A 17,528-nucleotide genomic window follows, 5' to 3' on the forward strand; every position below is an offset into this window, starting at 1 on the left:
AAATAAAAGGCACAGTAATTTTGCAGTGAAAAATCACTCTCTATGTAAAGAAATGCCCAGACTTAGGGAGCAACATACTCTCATAATCAGCATAACAAAGGCAGCACGAGAAAAAGCAACTCAACTTCTAATCACGTTTTAGCTAACAGGTTGGTAGACACAACCATATGGAACAAGTAACGCCTCTTATCTGAATGAATGGAATGCACTTCAGCTGTGTGTTTGCTATTCTTAAATTATTAAGATTATGGACGCACTATCTACTTGAGAACAATGTAAGAAAACTAGAACATTGCAACTTCCAAAGCTCAAATAAGTTCAAACACGAGGTCTCTAACATACTTTAACTTTTTAATTCTAAAAAGTTCCAAAAAGAAAAAAGATAAATCATTAAAATTCAATTGTAGTTCTAAAAACAATATATTTTAAAAATATAACTGAAGGTAAAAGACTGAAAAAGACTGAATATCAGAAAATGAAACCTTGCATCCTCCAGTCTTTCTTCCATGTATTTAATCATCTGTTAGCAGAAATTTTTGTGGAATTTGCTGTCAAAAAGAAATAGTAAGGATGATGATGTTTTCACAGAAGCAATGTTAATAATGCATGAGGAAATGCAAAATATTTAGTTGCAATTTTCTGAGCTATTTAGAAAAATATTCACTAATCTTTTGCTTCATATACAGTACTTGGGTAAAAAATAAATCTCTATCCCAAATCCTTTCTACCTAATCAGATAAATTCCTAATATGAATTAAGCAAGTAATTATTCTTTTAGGTTACTACATATATTCTCCCTTTTAAAAAGGCACTATTTTTTCTTACCTTTACCAATCAAATCTCTGAGAGCAACAGTCCCTTGGGCAACACTCCCTATGACTCCCATCACATTTGCAGGACCTCATCCTCCTTATGCAGTTTAACCTTGCCAGTATCTATTAAAGGAACAACATAGCACAGATCAAGCAATCCAGAAGTTTTCCAAAGCGTGTGGATCACAAGTTCATGACACAAATTATTAAGAAGCTGCTGAGGGGAAGACTTTCTGTTGGACCCCATGTGTGTGTTGGACTTACAAGGAAGAACAGAGGAGGGATATAGAAGCTCGAGTCAAGCTTAGTTGCAGTTACCACAAGATGGTGGAATTCTGCATCCTGAGAGGAAATAAAAATGCAAAAATTGGGATCATAAGCCCAGACTTCAGTACAGGAGACTCCGACATGTTCAGGGATCTGCTTGGAAGAATCACGGCAGATGGTTACAGAGAGAAGGGTCCAGGAAAACTTAATTGCCAGGGATGTCCTCCTTCAACCTTAAGAACCAACAGTACATGCAAAACACCATGAAAATGAGCAAATGTGGCAGAAGACCTAAATGGCTGAACAAGCAGCAGCTGGCAGAACTCACACAAGAGAACAAAACACACAGGAGACGGAGGCAGGGACACACAAACTGAGCTGAAGTAACATGTAGGGGCACAGACATCACAGCAGGGTCCTAAGGACCTCTGCAAACCAAATGCCATCACTCTATTCTTCTATTGAAGAATAGCACAAAAAAGAATTCATGGCATTACAAGCTGGTCAGCTTCACATCAAACAGCAAAAAGAATTTCACCACGTGCCACACTACAGGCTGAGGGCCAACGATCTGCAGAGCTCTGCAGAAAAGAACCCTGGTGTTCTAGTGGACACCATGATGAACATGAGCCAACAATGAGTACTCACTGCAAAAGAGGCCAAGATCATTAGGAAGCATTTTACTAGAAAGTCAAGGGAGGTGATTCTTCCTCTTTAGACAGCACTGGTGTTATCCTTCTGGAGTATTCAAAACAGTTTTGGGCTCCCGAGTATAAGAAAGACATGGACTTACTGCAGTGCACCCAGCAGAGAGTCTGAAAGGTGATTAAAGGTTTGAAGCACATGAAATACGAGCAGATATTGAGAGAGCTGGAACTGTTCAGCCCGTAGAGGAGAATGCTTAGGGGCCTTTATCTATTTCTAGACATTTCTGATGGGAAGAAGTGCAGAAAATTGAGCCTAATTCAATTAAGTGGCAACCAGTCAACAGACAAAAGTTAACAGATAAAAATACAAGGAAGCTAATTTAAAAATATGAAGAACTTCTTTCACTTATAGGATAATCAAAGACTGGAACAGGTTATCCAGAATGGTTGCAAAGGCTCCACCTTTGCACATATTCAAAACCCAACCAGACAATCTCCTTAAGAACTTGCTCTAGCTGACCCTGCACTGAGATCAGAGGTTGCACTAGATGATTTCCAACAGAGTCTTCTGATCTTAAATATTATGTGAATATGTAATTTGATTTATGGCAAAGGATAAACAGTTTTGCTCAAGTTATTTTTATAGAACACTAGTGTTAAAAATATATACACACATTTTCAAATATTGTCACACACATTATTTTCCTGTTGTTTTTTAAGGCTCTGAAAGCATTATGTGAACACAACACTGTACTTGATAGCATGATCTTAATTAAATAATTGCACAAAAATATTTCTTTGACATCAAAATATATATATTCACATGCACTGACACATATCTTGAATCTAACTAATCATAAGTTTTGAATACAGAGGGTTTGCACATTCATTCATGTTTGTACCAGAACAGCAGAAGAACTGAAATCTTCTGTAGAGAAAAATTTAGGCAAATGTTGAAACCAAAGACTTACAAGATGGAAGAACTAATAGAGGTGTGTATATGAGAAAAATTGCAAGATAAAATTTGAATTCCTGTACACAGGATGTCAACTAAGCCTTATAAATTATGCATATATTTTTACCTAAAGACAACTTTGGAATACTGAAGAAACAATGCATCACAGGGAACTTACTTAAGAAGAGCCCTATCATAATTGGCCAAACAACTATTTTTTTCCAAAAAAGCAGGCTTTTTTTCTGCATTAGTTTTTCTGGTGTCTAAGGGTTTTAAAACATTGTTGTACCTTCTGAAGAAGATCAACAACAGTAGAAATTAGTAAATTAGAATAAAAAGTAGCCAAAGACATAATTTGCATTCCTGATGCTGTAAAATACAGAGAGAGAAACTTGAGAGACAATAAGCAATTAATACCAGTGCATTTCATGAATCTGGCAGCAGTATTTTTCTCACCACTCCTAAGCACTGGGTCTATTGGTTCATGAGTGCCTCCTATACCCTTCAATTGCCTTTTTTTCACTCCTTTCTTGAACTAGTACTAATGTAGTAAGATCAGAAAATTAATATAAAATAAAACTAACATAGCAAAAGAATGCCTGGATGCACAAGCAGCAGACATCATAGAAGTGGTGAAATTACATGACTAGGAAAAGGGGCTTAGCAAGGCTACCTTCTTCAGTACCTGAAGTGGTTCTCCCAAAGAGTCATCATTATTATACTTCAGTTTAGATTGCAGAGTAGTATTTATTCAAACAATAACAACTAACCTAGCTGTCCAGAACAAAGACAGATGAAAAAGCAATTAATATTCACCTAGAAAGAACAAAATGCTCATGTTATCCATATCATTTGCATTTTCAACAAAAGCAAAATTTAGTCAATAGTAGCCAGAGTACTTTTTTTTAATTCACTTGCCCATATAAACTGAAGTTGCCAAAGGAGTTTTCATACTGCAAACTGAAAGCAAGGTGCACAATCTGTCCTAAAAGATAAATGAGCAAAGAACCAAGAACCTCTGGCTTACTTTAAGATTTTAATGCTTTACAGAGAGAAAAAAAACCAAAAAACAAAAAACAAGAAAATCACTAATTGTTTGGGTTCTTTTCTTTTAAAAAAGTTAATCTTTCTAAATGGTTTTCCATAATTTCCATTAGCAACAACTGTGAAAGCTGAGCCACATCTCCTCCAAGATTGCAAACTTACACTTTATTGGTTTGCATTTAGCTATTTAGCAATATTGCTTTCCTGAGGTCAGCTTAATCCCATAATTAACAGTTTTATATCATTAATAGCCCTTTCTTCTCTTCTGGAGCATTTTGCCACACAATCTTTTCATACTATTGGTTCACAGAGCAAAATAGCTACCTCTTTGCTTCTGAATTTTTCTGAGCTCTGCTCTGTCCCAAGCCACCACCAACACATTCACCTTGATTTTCTCAATTTAAATGATCGTAATGAGCTCAGTTCAAGGTCAGGATTCTTTGTTCATAAGGACCACTGGTCAGGCTGAGCTTTTCTTTGGAAAGTAAATCTAATTTATCCTTTTTCTACTGTGATGACATATACCTTAAAGCTTAGAATAGACAACCAGAGTAGTCCTATGGTCAAGATTATCCAGTAATTTTTTTAAAATTGCTTTAAATTTATAGAAAGAAGTCGGAAAAAAAAAGGGAAAAGATCTTTCAAAAACAGCTGTAGCCTGTAAAAGAAATTAGCATGAATGACTGTAGGGAAAATATCAGCAATAGACTTTGAAGAAATCTGGCTTGGGTCACTGAAAAGAAAACAGAGGCAGATGCTAGGCTGCCTAGCCCAGGTCACTGCAGGGAGAACAACAGCTGGTTATGTGAGTCTTGCCCAGGACTCAGAGTTGGTGCTTGATTCTGCTGTGCAATTATTCAATATCTCCTTGATGATTTTAGTATAGGAGAAAAACTGAAAAATAAGATGGATTCTTTTTTTTTTTTTTTTTTTTGGCTGGAGCTATGACAAATTGAACCATTTATTTAGTAACAATACTTCTCTGTGTACATCCAACAAAAGAGTTCAAATGTGGATTGGCTTCCTCTGAAATATAAGTAAGAGTTTTTGAAGTGCTCTACCAAGTTATCAATATTTTAACAGCTCTCTTAAAAGCTGTTTCATAGTGCAGATACTTTCAAGACCATCTAGATTCACTTCACATTAACTGTAGTATATTTTAAGACATTTTATTTTCACATTCAAACAGGGGTCAGAAGAGGGAGTGTCCTCTGATCAATGTATCCCCAATCACTTTTAGCTGAGAGTTAAAAAATTCTCTTTTATAACCCACCAAGCAATGTTCAGTTAAACTTAGAGGAGTTGTTCACCCATTCAAGGCTTTTATTAAAACCTCTACCATTGTAATTTCTGGATTATGCTACAGAAAACTGAACTCACATTAGAGATACTGGTAAGCAGAAGAGAATTTTTAAAGTGGATTTTTCCATGATTGCCCAGCTCCCCATTTCATGACTCATGCATTCCTTCCAATCATATTATTCATCACTCCTTTTCATGAAGGCAAGAAATTATAAATGATTGCCATCTTGATTCGTCTAAGCACAGAAAAAAATATCTTTAGAATCAATGGACAACTCTACTCAATAGATCAGTTAGTTATTCAAAATATGTTTCACTAAAAATGCAGAATATGCCTTCAGATGTGCCTGTAGTTTTACTAATTGTTCCAAGAATGTATAGCAAGCACATGCATACAATAAAGGCTCTCTCTAAGAAAGAGTCTTAAGAATAGCACTTTTTTTAGGTGATTAAAGAGAAAAAAAAAAAAAAACTTAATTTTTTTGAGGTTGCTAACAAAATAAACTTCTTAATTCCAAGTTACTCACTCCCAAGTAGTACAGGTATTTATTAAGAACAAGTAGGCACAGCAAGGCAAATAAAACTCTTTAGAAATTGTGAAAGAAAATGTTAAGAAAATTATCTTTTGAGCCAACTAAAAAAAAAAACAGGTATCTTAGACACCTCAGGGCAAGGAGTTTCCTAGCAGAGAAACAAAAACAAATCATATAGAAAATGAACTGTACAAAACCAGAAAAAAGTAAAGAAGTAAACTGAAAAGTTTAAATCATATTAATTTCATGCTGAAGGTTACTATAAAAAATTCAAGTTTAGTAGTACTAATCTAAACCCTTTTGTACGAAATGTTGGAACTGAGATAAATATATTTAAATGGGACTGCTCCAGATGCACTGGGTCTTTATAAATTCTCGTCAACTGAAACATGGCACTAACTACACACATACACTGACACAGAAACATGAGACTCAATATAAACAACAGTCAAGAAAGGGAGAATAACAAAGCTCTTCACACTTAATATTTTTGCTGGTTTTGTAACTACTCTAAGGGATGATTTTAATGTTTGCTTATCCTCAAACAAAGTAAGGAATGTTGAAGCCAGCTATAACCATATGTCAAATGCAAGCACCTGAGATAAAGAAATAGCCTAAAATTAATGTTTACTAAATATAATGCTGCAGAGAATGTATTCATCATCTTCAGTGCTATACCAGCTTGTCGTAAGTTGCACTTTAATGTTTACAAGATCAGAATTTCAGCTGAAAGGAAAAACCTATTTCAGTGAAGTCATCACACTAGGCACAGCCTCCTCCACTGAACTTACTGACTCTTCACTCTACTGCTACTAAGATGTTAGAGGCTCTTTCTGCTAGCATTTTAATGCATATGGTATGCAAGGTATGCCAGTGGTATTCTATATGCCTTCTAACTTCACTCAAATAAGGGGAACTAGAAAAACTGATTTTTAGCTTCTCTCAGCACTGGAGACAGAATGAAGAAGACAGATATTCTGACTATCACCATGCTGCTAGTAAGTTGCATCCAAGGTAGATGTGTCTTGTGAGTATAGGCAACCTTGCAAAGTACTTCTTATCTAGACATCACCAAATTCATAAAAATATATTTCAATAAGAAACAGAATCAGCAAAAACATTTGGGATTTGAGGCTGCTGAACTCAACAAACTATGTTTCTTAAGACGTTAGTCATCTTTTAGGTGCTACCATTCCCCAAAATTAACATAAATTTAAAAAAAACCCCACCAAATATTGCCTAAAGTTTATATAGTATTCATTGCCATTACTGAAATATAACTAGTGACTCTGTAGTAATCATGAGGATTTATTTCACTGCCTGCAAAACAGGAGGCATTTCCTCCTACATCACAACACATGGACAGTGTATGGCAGGTGACTTTATGAATATTCTGTAGAAGAAGTGAGAAGTGGAGATATTGTAAAACCAAAAAATATTAGATTAGTTTACACTATGAACATCTGAGAAGCCATGTTTTGCATAAAAATACAGAACAATGATCACTGCAAACAGAACAATTCACTATTTACAATGTGAATGTTTAATCATGCAGACATACCTTTTAAAGTTCTTTCAGATAAAAAGGTAGCATCTTTCCTACAGTGAAAACTATGTAAACAAATGTGCAAATATTGTTGTAAGTAGGTGGATATTTTGATAATATAATAGAATCATTCACATCTGTAATTGCTTTCAACAAAAGACCCTGTACTCTTAATAACCCACTGTTGCTACCAACATTAAGCCTGGAAATTCCTATCATCTTAGTATTGCTTACTATGGTTACACCACTTTTCTCAAATTCACATCCTTTTATAATGCAATCCTCAGTTCAAGTCAAGAACAACTGCTTATTCCTTTTGGACCATTCTGTAGAGTGCAATCAAGGACCAGGCCTGGTAACATCTTGCTGGTTCTACCTACTCCTTCTTGAAGACATTCTCTTTCCAGGCAGTGCAGCAAAGATTTTTCTGTGAAACACAGAAATTCTACTAGCTTGAGGCTTCTTGTTTTGTTAGCCAAGGTTTTACTAAGATCCATATTTCATGTGAACTTGTATTTTAAATAATGTCTGCAACATATCTTTTTAAAATATCAGACTTTCATCAATGTCAGCTCTGATCAATCCTAGATCCCTTAACACAGACTTCCAAAATGCCTTGCAAAGCAGTTACCCTACAAAATGAAACAGAATTTGAATATTCATTTTACAAAGCCAACGCATGTGTTTGGTCACAAATACTGGATTATTTTTCTAGTATTTCCTTCTTTTTGAACTTGTGAAGTTTGATCTGAGAGAGTGCTGATCCCTATTCTGTGAAGCAAGCTAGCATCATTAGGATGACAAAATCAAGTCTTATTGTGGCAAGAAGAAACATCATTTAGTGTCAACAACACACTGCTATTGATTTGAACTCCTCCTTGCCTCACGGGTAAAATAACAAGCTCCTACACACAGACTCTCTAAGCATACCAATAGAGGAAAGAGGCAAGAAAAATACTAAAAATGGCTGTATTAAAGATACAACAGGAAATATGTGAGTCATGAGATGCAAATTCTTTTATCTGTATGAAACAAATTGAAGAAGAGCTTAATATGGCTTCTGCAATTTCTATGGAGTTAGATTAGAACAGAAATATACCTACCAATAATATATCAGATTTAGGCTTCCCAACCAGTATCTCCTAACTGTTCAATACTCTCTGTGAAACAAGTCAGCCTCTGGTTCATTATCTAATACTTCCTAATCATTTTTCTAAAATGTCACCTTATTTTAGCATCCTGGTTCACCATTTCAGCAGAAATTATCCTTTAACAATACTTGTAGGATCTCATTAAAGCAGAGCTAAAAAACTGTCGACACAACCAGGTCAATTATTTTCCTATTTCTGAACAGACTCTAATTCAGAAAAGAAAAATGTATCTTTGTTTTTAAAATATAGAGAAAAGAGTAAATCCATGGTCATGTAACATCAACGTAAGTATCATTTTGCACAGTGCCCTGGTTTTGGTTGCAGTAAAGTTCATTTTCTTCTACAGTAGCTGGTACAGAGCTGTGTTTTGAATTCAGGATGAGAATAATGTTGGTAACACACTGACATTTTAGTGCTTAGTATAAAGTCAAAGAACTTTTCAGTGTCTCATACTCAGCCAGTATGGAGGCACAAGAAGCTGGAAGGGAGCACAGCCAGAACAGCTGATCCAAATTGTCCAGAGGGATATTCCATACCACAGAACATCATGCCCAGTAAATAAACTGGGGGAAGTTGACCAGAAGAGGCCAATCACTGCTCATGGACAGACACAAACTGGGGGTCAATCAGCAGCTGGCGAGCAATTTTATTCTCTTTAATTGTTTTTTCTTGGGTTTAATCCATTCTCTCTGTTTTGTCTCTTCTCAGCATTATTACTATTATATTTTACTTTATTTCAATTCTTATTTCAAAATCTTATGGGTTTTACTTTTTTTCAATTCTACTCCTCATCCGATCATGGCAGAGAGGGGAGTGACTGAGGGGCTACAAAGTACTTGGTTGCCATCTGGGTTAAACCACAACACACATCAATAGCTCCTTTTGTAGAACTTAAAGCTATGTATTTAAGCAAATCTGCAAAGTAAAAAATGTACTGAGATGAAATACTACTTGTGTTGTCTAACTGCACGCAAAATTTAAGCTAATTTCAAACACTTTCACAGTATCAATTTAGCCTGCTAGAATTCAATAGTCTATCTCTTAAAACATGAACAAAGTAATATAAAAGGCATAAAAATTACTTCCAGATAACTTCCTTGTTAAAAATACTGAAGTATAGGGAACAAAGCTATTTTACCACATCCAGAAAATGGATGAGGTGTGAAAGAAATCTCTTGTTTAATGTGACCTTTGGCTGTACTTTTACTTGTCATCATTATGAAGTAGCTACTCTCAGTGCCAACACATAAGCTGTGTTATATTATCCCATAACAGTAGTAGCACATCTTTCAGGGAGTGTTTCATACTTCAAGAAGCTGGTGGCAGAATGCTCTGACAGCACTTACCTTTGTAGCTGCTTATAATAGGTCTTATTCAACAATAAGACCTCATTTACAAAAGGAAATAAGAGTGTACTAAATTTCAGAGAGCATATCGCATAAACTGGGATATGTTGAGGAACTCCCTTGGAGTTCTCAGCTTCAGTGAAAACATTCAAATAAGGAGAAATGCAAATTTCAGATTGGAACTCTGCCCCAAATAATAATATTCAGAGCTTTGTTACTGTGCACAGACCAAAAATACTGCATCATTAAGATCCGCAACATACTTGACTTTTCTTAACGCATGTAATTAAGAAAATATTTCTGGAAAGCAAATGAATTTGAAATTCAAGTAAGATTAATAGAACAAATACGACAAATTTACGTTTTATACAATGGTAGCAAGCTGCAGAATAAAAATCAGTAGCTATCATTATCTAAAGCTGTTCATCTAACACCACAGAAAGAAAAAACTATTGATACATACTGTACACACATTTTTATCCATGTATATAAATCAAAGGAAACAGCTTCCTTTAAGGCAAGCATATGAAGATACTAAAGCAAGATACAAATTAAATATTCATACATTCAATATTTCAAAATAAGGAATTTGGATATACACATGCATAATTTAAGTTCTATAGTGAAACCTGTCTACAGAGGCCATTTCTACTGTATTTCAACAGCATTGAAACTTGAAATGTACAATGCAGCCTTTCCATGCTGTGTTAAAACTTTAAAGTATATAGTAATTCATTTCAAGCACTAAACATAGAATAAAGGCCACATTATGCACACGGCACTTCTGCAGAGGAACTGCTGCTTTGCCCTATCCCTTACAGCTCTGAAACAGGGCTGTCAGTCCTGCAAGGTGGTTTTGGACTGCCCGAGGTACTCACTGGGAACTGAGGCCACACAGGCAACTGCAGGAACAAGGTGGCTCAGTGGCCCTGAAGAGCCCATCAGTCAGAACTGACTCCAAGTCAAATTCTGATTCCAGTCACCATTTTAAACTCTCTTGAGCTGGTGCTCACACCTAAAGCCTGAAATTGGCCCCTTACCCTGCCCTTACACATTCACTCAAGCCTCTACAGAATAAAGATGATATTTCAGACCTTTCTGACTGGCAGAGGAAAGGAACACATAAACAGGTATCACACTATGTTGTGCACTAGAAATGATTCTTTGTGATCACAGAACCTGAAAGTAGTTTCCATATAACAAAATAGGCATGTTAAATTTGAAGAGCTTATAAATTCCTGTGCAAAAAACACTGGGAGAAAAAAAACCCCCTTACTATCCACCTTACTTCCTTCAATTTGTATCTCCTTCTGCATGTCTAAAGATACCACCATTCCTCCCCATGTATTTAAAACCTTGCCACTGAAAAAGTACTCTCCATATGGGTTACTAATGTGAATATTTTATTTTCTTATTAAATGTTAAACGTATTAGCTCAAACATCAAACGCCTCATTTTAAAAACATCCATTTTACTGGGACAAAAAATATATGTTAACTGCAAGAATAATTAAAGAGTACTTATTAAGGGGAAATAAAGCTTCCCTATTTCTACACTGTTTAAAGTAAACATTTATCTTTGCCCCTTAAAGGTCACTCATTTGATCTCAACATACCTATGAAATCATAGAAGCAAAAGCTCAGTAAGTAGAAAAGTGGTCTTAAGCAATATAAAACTAAACAAAATTAGTATCTACATGGTAAATTACTTCATTGAAAACCATCTATGGATTCTGCAAAGAATATACTTTTGCCTTAGAGCTAGTACTTTAATTTTCAAGAACCAAGGAAAAAAAATCAAAACTAGTCAGTAACAATGCAGCGTTGAAAAGCAATAAACTCAAAATTAAGTTATAAATAATTTAAAGCATGTCATGAAGATGTATTAATAATTCATCAGATAAATAATTTACTAAATAATCAAATAAATAAATAATGAAATACATAAATAAATCAGCAAATAAATAATTCTGCAAAATAACCTAAACAATAAGTCACTAAAACAAATGACAAACCTACAAAACTACAATGATTTTCTAAATTCTGATAGTTTTAAATAAACAAATGTATATAAACTAGATCAATCTTTGGTGGATAGAGAAATATTTTTCATTGCTATTGGTGAATTCCTGATTACACTGTAGAAGGATACAATTTTAGATTTTACAAGAGTGCAGTTTTTCCTTTGTAAATTATTAACATGATTGCTACAATACATCCTGCTCTGTATTTTACATGTAATCCCTTTATGTGGCTCATTTTTCCCCCAAAAAATGAAAATCTCCTTACAACATTCTTAATTCACATATTTCTTTTTTTTTTTTTTTCCTGGGTGCAGTACTTACAAGACTGCAATAGTCTTCTTGGTGGTTCTCTTATTGTCTTCTGCAAACCTTCTGAAGTTTTGCTGCAGGGGAAAAACAAGTAGAATAACCTTAATTATTACAGATGGTATCTCATTCATTAGCAGATGACAACATTTTATTTGAAAGCACAAGAAAAGCTGTTTTATAATTCTACAAAGCAACTTAATGTGAAACAACCATTACAGTTTGCAGACTACGGAAAGTTTTTAGAAGTCTTTGGTGGAACGAGTTCAAGCAGACTGAGGCCTGTTTCTTGTATTTAAGCTGACACACAATCTGTGCAAACTGGCACTAATTCAGATGTAAAGACAAACCATGAGAAGGACAAAATACTTGGCTGACATCTAATGTTATCCTTGATTTTGGAAGTTCATAGTCCTTGAAAGAATACAGTGAGATCATTTAATATCCACTATCTAAGTAAATTCACAATTTAATTAGAATACTGAACTCAAAGCCAGCATTGGTACCACAAAGGTCAAAATCCACTCTTCTCCTCAATCAATTTTCAGTCTCCATTTATTTTAATGAATACTACTGACAGTCACCATAGCTTTCTTCAAAGTGGTACTCTGTAAATATAGCAGTTGAAGAAATGTGCCACAAGTGTAAGCATGTTATCAACTTTTATCCATTCTGTCAAAAAGATTATTTGCTTTCCATAACACACATTACATACAGGAAACAGACAGTTTTACCAACCATGCTACTCTCTGTACTGTAAAATGAAGGAATACATCAAACCTGAAGTTATATATTGTATACGTGCACAGGTTTTTGCTACTTGTTTTAAAGGAAGTCAGTTGTGCAGTGTTGTTTCTGCAAGTAATATCTCAAATTGCTGATGGTGCTGCTGTATTTCAGCATTTAAAAGCATAAAGGATAATTTACTCCTAAAACTACCTGGGCACGTTATATTTAACAAGTCTCAAATTCTCTTTAGGGATTATAATAAGAAACCACTTTGCTTAATCATAAATTTTATATTTATCTTGGCTAAACACCCTCCTTTGGATAGACTGCCATGTTTTGTCAAGAAAAATCAACAAAGTGGAAATGAAGTACTTGTTCTGTTGTGTGGTCATTCAAAAGAGTGTGTAGAAGTAATGTAAATGTGCACCAGCGCTGCTGATAATTTCACGCTCTCATACACTCATTTCAATTTGCTTTAAAAAGGACTATTCCTCCTGGCTAAATATAGTCATCATGAAAAAGCATACCTCCCCTTTGAGCTAATAACACTGCAAGCCCCAAGACACAACAGTACAAAAACTTCTATATTTTAAGGAATCTGAAGTACTTTCTTCTCACAGTACGTGTTTCTGAAGTGGGACAAATAAGACTGGGTTTTTTATCAAAGTATTCTCATTTAGTGTACAGATTTCTCTTTGAGAATGACAATTCATACCCACACCACATCTCTGAATCCCATCCAGCCCCAAAACAAATCATATATATCCCAAATGTTTCTTTTTAAAAGCAATGGGTCCTTGTAAAAGCAGCCTACACTTCCACGCATTAAAAGATTTAGAGGATTACTGGGACATACAATTGCTCTGGAGGTTCTGGAATCAGACCTTCTATAGAAGAATCATTTAGTCATAGAGCATTCATTTGCAGCTTTGGAGCCTCTGGTAGCAGTGATTTTTCCAAGAGTTACACTAGAGCTAAAACTGTAATTAGTTACTGACATCTTAAACCCAAATTTTTTCTTCCTTTTCACTTATTTTTTAATTACTTTCATGTTTAAGTTGGGCTTCTAATCTGTGGTTACAGAACTCACCTCCTCACACAACTACTTCTGTCTATAAACTGGAGGGTCATAATTATCTGCTCAAATAAGACATGTAAATCATTAAAAGAGGGACACAAACCAGCCAATAACCTGGTATACTGTCACCTTTCTCCCACTTGCAAATTCCACCCTACACAAAAGACAAAGACAGAAATTGAATTTGATTCTCTTCCTCTCTTCTGCCAGCTGGTCCTTTCCCCCCCTCACCCATCACAGCCCTCAAATATCGAATAGGTGCCTTACATAATGCAGATTATGAGGAAGATTTGTCAACAGAAGACTAAAGCAGAAGGCACTGATGTTCAGGTGTACTTCACAGAGAAGAACAGCAAAAATCAAGTAATCGTGTGCGTTCTCTACTTTGCCCAATCTGGAAACTGTGCTACAACAGGGATGCTCCCTTGCTGGCACTCAAGTTAATTTAGGTGTTAATTCAAGGAACTGGGTTGTAGCCCACACTTAAGAACAAATTTCAAATATTTACTATGGCAAAATCGTGAATCAGGCTCACAGTAAAAGGACTGAGCAACAAAGCTATTTCATTTTTCACCTTTAGATATTACCATTACCAGAAAGTTTCTTAGTTTGAAGGTACAAATCAGACTAAAAGAAACTACATACTGCTGCTTCCTTCTTTTGGCAACTCATGAATATAGGAAACAGGGAAACTTTAGAAAAAGATGTCCATGTAATACCAAAATTTAGGATTTTTTTTAATACTCAAGAGTAAACACAGGGAGAAGGAGAAAGGCTGAACAGAGCTGCTTAACTAGATTACAGTTAATGAAAGTTAATGTAACCACTACATTCTGACCCACTTTTCAATGATTCCTGAAATTGTTATAAAGTTACACAAAATGTTTTGCATCATCAAAAAAAAAAAAAAGAAAAAAACAAACAAAAAAAAAACCTACAAGCATTTATTATATTTAGGAACTTAATGTGGATTTCAAGACTAGAAGGTTCATTATTGTGCCACAATTTCCACCTCCCCTATTTATTGCAACCTATTAATTAAGTTAAAAATTATTTGTTTAGTCCACTTCACAGAGAAAGATACTTTTGTGACACAGTACAGTACCTCATAAAAACTTTAAATGTATCTGATTTTTTTAATCATAAAAAGCCAAAATGTGCTTTTTAGACATATTGTTAAGCCTCACTAAAAACCTGTAAAAGTAACTTAGTCCTACAATGTTATAGAATAATTTTGGGTATGTTTTTGGTAAAAACTTTTGAGTATTTCTGAATAACATATCAACCAGCTTCTTCCAATTGTCTCTAAGGTAAAAAATCAATTCTAAAATTTTGAAACAGAGCAAAATGCTAAATCCCAAACTACTGAATCACTTCCTATCAATATAAAACATAGCTCATTTGACTGTTATGACCCACATTTCCTAGTAGATTTTTAGATAAAAACAAGCAGATTACCAGCAAAGGTTTATCTCAAATTCCCACACGTACAGCATGCCACATTAAATATATGCAAATCAACCTCTTTCTCCTCTAGTTTTTTGAGCTGACAACTCATATGACCTGAAGCCATGGTTAACGATTACAATTATTTGACTTTCATATTTATACAATCAGTCATCAGATATGCATGTTAATTGATTTTAACAGATAGTTTTGTATTCCAATGATCAACAGTAAGGGTACATTTTACCAACTTCTTGATTTATAAGAAAATAAAAGTTTTCACAATTAACTCTTCATTGTATTGATTTGCAATATTCAATGGAACTTCTCAATAATATGTTAACCTGGAATGACTTCAAAATAAGGAATCTTAATTTTGGTAGCAAAATTTAAATTTTCCAATTACAGATACTCTTCTATTGTGTTTAAAATTTATCTAAACAATGCATTGTCAATTTATTAGAATTGATGAAAGATAATTTATACTTAAATGGACTGAGCAAACAAGTAGCTTGCAGTTATTTAATAACCACATTTTGCCACTTAAAAGTTCATTTCTCTTTTTCAAAGAGCCTTAGCCATACACTCCTGGATTTTAATAAGCCCCCAGATGTCATACATATGACAGAGTACAACACAAACAAAGATCCTTATTTTTCAAGTAATATGCTTAAGGCCGAAGGGTTCCTCTGTTGTCATCTCTAAATATATTAACTGAACTGTTTGTTTTGTTTTTTTAAGATGGCTGAAGATTTATTCTCTGCAATTAAACTTTTATTTTGGATGTCCTATTTCTGGAAGCATAAAATAAGAAATTACAAATTGCACATATTTTCCAGTGAAGAATTGACTATCTTCTAAGATTATACAATGCGCAATCATTACCTTCCACAATTAATGGTTGTTGTTCTTTAAGTCTATTCATATAAAAGAGTGGATATTGCATTTTACTCTCAAAAAGATCAGATCATATCTTGTTCTATAGAAGGGCTCTCCCAATTTAGGCCTTAATTGCTGTTGTACTAACTGATCATGCACTGATTTTGGTAAAGAAAGAGCTGCTGGATCCCTTTCTCAGCATATTTGAATACCAGTATAGATATATTTTATTTCTGAAAAATGCAGAATCTTTCTGTTTTCTATAAATAACTGAATGAGGTTCAGAGACTATTCAGCTTTTATTCAGGTGAGCTTTGTACACTTCAAGTTCTGCTACTATTCCCTTTTTGCTCTGGTAGCTCAAATTAATTTCAAGTGAGATTTATCCACTATGAGATTCTGAGACATTCTCCATAACAAAAAGAGACACAAGCACACTCACGTAGATATGAAATGCTTATTCAAGTTCTTGTAATGGACCAAGGACAGAAGAAACTCGAAGTCATATTGCACAACCATGAATAAGCACCTTAACCCATAAAACACTATTTAATAGACTTCTCTGACTTCTAAAATGTCTTGATTTCACACTGAACATAATGAGAAAGTTAGTGAATATATGATGGGATTCTGTTCCTTACTTAATAGCTGTTTTCCTTAAAATAAGGTCTGGCAACATGACAAATACTGATAAGGCAAATAAATTCTCTTCAATCTTTCCCTTACTGGGAAATAACTTCTTGGCCTTTAACAGATCTTGATTTAATTCTGAATATAACAAGAAAGTGTGCAGGTCTGCAGAAAGAGGAAATACATTCTACTATAATCACTAACCCCATTTGAACACCACAGATAAGTGCAGAAAGACCATGGCTTATTTTCTACAATTCAGCGCTATGAGGACTGACTGAAAGGTTTAGACTTTTGCAGCCAAGGCAGACCTTAAGATAAATGAAAATGTGAAGTAAAGATGCTACACTTATATGTGGAACTTCAATATAAATAGCCAGAAGAAAGCAGTGGGAAATATATGATATAATAATCTACATATATATTTTACATGTAGATCTCCAATAAACTTAGAAAATAGATATAATTCCTAGTTTCTGAGACTGTTTTCTCTCCCCACTTCTCTTTGAACTTGACTGTTAAAAATTACAAACCTGGTCATGTCAGCTATGAAGAAAAAAAAAATCAAAATTTAACAATTGAATTACGTATGGTTTGACTAAGCCTAAGAAGTCCTAGTCTGACTCCTAAATAGGGCACATTCATCTACATCACAGGAAATAGGGTCACACCAAGCTGCCAAGCAGTCACTAGTGGGGTTCTGCAGGGCTCCATTTTAGGTCAGTGCTCTTTGGTGTCTTCATAAATTATTTGGATGCAGGACTCAAAGGTATACTAAGTTTCCTGACAACACTAAACTGGGAGGAGATGTCGACTCCTTCCATGGCAGAGAGG

General features: G+C 34.6%; 1 protein-coding gene across 2 annotated transcripts in view; it reads right to left on the minus strand.

Moving 5' to 3' along the window:
- TBC1D5 (TBC1 domain family member 5) overlaps nt 1-17,528 on the minus strand; it is a 309,248-nt gene that overhangs the window by 268,538 nt on the left and 23,182 nt on the right. For both annotated transcript variants that reach the window (XM_079299429.1, XM_079299430.1), the window contains exon 2: nt 11,948-12,009. The gene's annotated coding sequence lies outside the window, so the exon portion shown is untranslated. The remainder of the gene's footprint in view (nt 1-11,947; nt 12,010-17,528) is intronic.

This window comes from Erithacus rubecula, assembly GCF_903797595.1.
Source record: "Erithacus rubecula genome assembly, chromosome: 3".
NCBI lineage: Eukaryota > Metazoa > Chordata > Aves > Passeriformes > Muscicapidae > Erithacus > Erithacus rubecula.